The sequence below is a fragment of the Pelodiscus sinensis genome, unplaced genomic scaffold, assembly GCF_049634645.1.
Source record: "Pelodiscus sinensis isolate JC-2024 unplaced genomic scaffold, ASM4963464v1 ctg34, whole genome shotgun sequence".
Taxonomy (NCBI): Eukaryota; Metazoa; Chordata; order Testudines; family Trionychidae; genus Pelodiscus; species Pelodiscus sinensis.
The window spans coordinates 4,368,531-4,373,021 of NW_027465849.1; positions in this window are offsets into that span (position 1 = coordinate 4,368,531).

Below are 4,491 nucleotides of genomic sequence, written 5' to 3' on the forward strand. Positions count from 1 at the left end.
CTCTCCTCTCCTGCCCCCTCTCCTGGCAACTCACTCCCTTTACTGCCCCTCCATCCCCATTCAGATCCTCCCCTCTCCTGCCCCCTCCCCAGGCAACTCACTCCCTTTACTGCCCCTCCATCCCCATCCAGATCCTCCCCTCTCCTGCCCCCTCCCCTGGCAACTCACTCCCTTTACTGCCCCTCCACCCCCATCCAGATCCTCCCCTCTCCTGCCCCCTCCCCTGGCAACTCACTCCCTTTACTGCCCCTCCACCCCCATCCAGATCCTCCCCTCTCCTGCCCCCTCCCCTGGCAACTCACTCCCTTTACTGCCCCTCCACCCCCATCCAGATCCTCCCCTCTCCTGCCCCCTCCCCTGGCAACTCACTCCCTTTACTGTCCCTCCACCCTCCCCTCCCCTCCCTTTCCAGATCCTTCCCCCTCCTGCTCCCTCTTCCCTCACAACTTAGTTCCTTTTCTGCCCCCTCCCTCCCCTCTTCTGCACCCTTTGGCTCACAAACCTCCCTTTTCTGCCCTGTCCCTACACACCCTCCCCTCTCCATCCAGTCCTCTCCTCCCACTCGTCCCCCCCCAACCACACACTCCCTGCCCCATCCAAATCCTCCCCTCTCCTGCTCCCCCCTCACCACCCACTCCCTTTTCTGCTCCCCCCCAATCCCTCCTCTATCCAGTTTCTCCCTTCTCCCTGCCCCACACCGAAGCCGCTCAGGGCCCTGGCACATGGTGAAGCCGAACAAACCCATAGCGGCTGCAGCCCGGCGGACTCCCCGGCGACCCTGGCCTACGCTCCGGGCTCCAGATGGGCCCGAGACGCTGGAAACGGTTCCACAGCCCCACGCACCCGGCCATTCCCACACAGCAACCCCCATCACACGCCTGGGCCCGGCCCCAGGCTGGCTTGGGAAGGAGCTGGGCGGAGAGGGGGCTCCATTGGCCGCGGGCCTGGGGCAACTGGGCTCCAGGGAGAAGAATGAAGGAGCCAGGGCGCCTGGACTCTGTTCCTGGCTGTGGGGTTGGGGGTGGTGTCACAGCAGAGTTGGGGGGGTTGTGGGGCTGGGGGTGGTGTCACAGCAGAGTTGGGGGGGCGGGTTGTGGGGCTGGGGTGGTGTCACAGCAGAGTTGGGGGGGTTGCGGGGCTGAGGGTGGTGTCACAGCAGAGTTGGGGGGGTTGCGGGGCTGAGGGTGGTGTCACAGCAGAGTTGGGTGGTTGTGGGGCTGGGGGTGGTGTCACAGCAGAGTTGGGGGGGTTGTGGGGCTGGGGGTGGTGTCACAGCAGAGTTGGGTGGTTGTGGGGCTGGGGGTGGTGTCACAGCAGAGTTGGGGGGGTTGTGGGGCTGGGGGTGGTGTCACAGCAGAGTTGGGGGGGTTGTGGGGCTGGGGGTGGTGTCACAGCAGAGTTGGGGGGGCGGGTTGTGGGGCTGGGGTGGTGTCACAGCAGAGTTGGGGGGGTTGTGGGGCTGGGGGTGGTGTCACAGCAGAGTTGGGGGGGCGGGTTGTGGGGCTGGGGTGGTGTCACAGCAGAGTTGGGGAGGTTGTGGGGCTGGGGGTGGTGTCACAGCAGAGTTGGGGGGGTTGCGGGGCTGAGGGTGGTGTCACAGCAGAGTTGGGTGGTTGTGGGGCTGGGGGTGGTGTCACAGCAGAGTTGGGGGGGTTGTGGGGCTGGGGGTGGTGTCACAGCAGAGTTGGGTGGTTGTGGGGCTGGGGGTGGTGTCACAGCAGAGTTGGGGGGTTGTGGGGCTGGGGGTGGTGTCAGCAGAGTTGGGGGGCGAGTTGTGGGGCTGGGGGTGGTGTCACAGCAGAGTTGGGGGTTGTGGGGCTGGGGGTGGTGTCACAGCAGAGTTGGGGGGTTGTGGGGCTGGGGGTGGTGTCACAGCAGAGTTGGGGGGTTGTGGGGCTGGGGGTGGTGTCACAGCAGAGTTGGGGGGGCGGGTTGTGGGGCTGGGGGTGGTGTCACAGCAGAGTTGGGGGGTTGTGGGGCTGGGGGTGGTGTCAAAGCAGAGTTGGGGGGTTGTGGGGCTGGGGGTGGTGTCACAGCAGAGTTGGGGGGGCGGGTTGTGGGGCTGGGGGTTGTTTCACAGCAGAGTTGGGGGGGCGGGTTGTGGGGCTGGGGGTGGTGTCACAGCAGAGTTGGCGGGTTGTGGGGCTGGGGGTGGTGTCACAGCAGAGTTGGGGGGTTGTGGGGCTGGGGGTGTTGTCACAGCAGAGTTGGGGGGTTGTGGGGCTGGGGGTGGTGTCACCGCAGAGTTGGGGGGTTGTGGGGCTGGGGGTGGTGTCACCGCAGAGTTGGGGGGGCGGGTTGTGGGGCTGGGGGTGGTGTCACAGCAGAGTTGGGGGGGCGGGTTGTGGGGCTGCGGGTGGTGTCACAGCAGAGTTGGGGGGTTGTGGGGCTGGGGGTGGTGTCACAGCAGAGTTGGGGGGTTGTGGGGCTGGGGGTGGTGTCACAGCAGAGTTGGGGGGTTGTGGGGCTGGGGGTAGTGTCACAGCAGAGTTGTGGGGGTGGGTTGTGGGGCTGGGGGTGGTGTCACAGCAGAGTTGGGGGGGCGGGTTGTGGGGCTGCGGGTGGTGTCACAGCAGAGTTGGGGGGTTGTGGGGCTGGGGGTGGTGTCACAGCAGAGTTGGGGGGTTGTGGGGCTAGGGGTGGTGTCACAGCAGAGTTGGGGGGTTGTGGGGCTGGGGGTGGTGTCACAGCAGAGTTGGGGGGGCGGGTTGTGGGGCTGGGGGTTGTGTCACAGCAGAGTTGGGGGGGCGGGTTGTGGGGCTGGGGGTGGTGTCACAGCAGAGTTGGGGGGTTGTGGGGCTGGGGGTGGTGTCACAGAAGAGTTGGGGGGGCGGGTTGTGGGGCTGGGGGTGGTGTCACAGCAGAGTTGGGGGGTTGTGGGGCTGGGGGTGGTGTCACAGCAGAGTTGGGGGGTTGTGGGGCTGGGGGTGGTGTCACAGAAGAGTTGGGGGGGCGGGTTGTGGGGCTGGGGGTGGTGTCACAGCAGAGTTGGGGGGTTGTGGGGCTGGGGGTGGTGTCACAGCAGAGTTGGGGGGGGCGGGTTGTGGGGCTGGGGGTGGTGTCACAGCAGAGTTGGGGAGGGCGGGTTGTGGGGCTGGGGGTGGTGTCACAGCAGAGTTGGGGGGTTGTGGGGCTGGGGGTGGTGTCACAGCAGAGTTGGGGGGCGGGTTGTGGGGCTGGGGGTGGTGTCACCGCAGAGTTGGGGGGTTGTGGGGCTGGGGGTGGTGTCACAGCAGAGTTGGGGGGCGGGTTGTGGGGCTGGGGGTGGTGTCACCGCAGAGTTGGGGGGTTGTGGGGCTGGGGGTGGTGTCACCGCAGAGTTGGGGGGTTGTGGGGCTGGGGGTGGTGTCACAGCAGAGTTGTGGGGTTGTGGGGCTGGGGGTGGTGTCACAGCAGAGTTGGGGGGGCGGGTTGTGGGGCTGCGGGTGGTGTCACAGCAGAGTTGGGGGGTTGTGGGGCTGGGGGTGGTGTCACAGCAGAGTTGGGGGGTTGTGGGGCTGGGGGTGGTGTCACAGCAGAGTTGGGGGGGCGGGTTGTGGGGCTGGGGGTTGTGTCACAGCAGAGTTGGGGGGTTGTGGGGCTGGGGGTGGTGTCACAGAAGACTTGGGGGGGGCGGGTTGTGGGGCTGGGGGTGGTGTCACAGCAGAGTTGGGGGGTTGTGGGGCTGGGGGTGGTGTCACAGAAGACTTGGGGGGGGCGGGTTGTGGGGCTGGGGGTGGTGTCACAGCAGAGTTGGGGGGTTGTGGGGCTGGGGGTGGTGTCACCGCAGAGTTGGGGGGGCGGGTTGTGGGGCTGGGGGTGGTGTCACAGCAGAGTTGGGGGGGCGGGTTGTGGGGCTGGGGGTGGTGTCACAGCAGAGTTGGGGGGGCGGGTTGTGGGGCTGGGGGTGGTGTCACAGCAGAGTTGGGGGGGCGGGTTGTGGGGGTGCGGGTGGTGTCACCGCAGAGTTGGGGGGGAGGGCGGGTCCGGCAGGCAGTCGGGACTCCTGGGTTTTGTCCCGGCTCTGGCAGAGCAGGGGGCCAGCGGCTGGAGGCTGTGGGCATGGCAGGCAGAACGCCCGGGGGGGGGGTTGACTGTGTCTGGCGAGGACAGCCAGGCCCCCGACCGGATCTCCCCCCCTCCTGTTTGGCAAGGAGCTCGCCTCAGGCCGGGCAGACCCAGGCCCCGTGCGCTCTGCTCTGCCTTCCCGCCTGGCTTTGTAATCGACGTGCTGGGCCAAGCCGCTGCCTAGCCGCTGTGCACCATCCCCCCCGAGCTGCATCCCCCACCAGCAAAGCCTGATCCCCCCCCCCCCGTAATTCCTCCAGCGGGGGTGGGGAGCTTAAAACCCAGTGTTCACACCTGCAGGGCTCCCTTCTGGCTGCGGAGCCTCGCGCTTGCTTGGGCTGGTCCCTATCCAAATAGCCCCTCAGCCCCCCCGTCGGGGCACGGAATCGCCTCGTCCCCCTGCCTTTGGAGAAAGGGGCCGGGTGCGAGAACCCACCGCCCGGC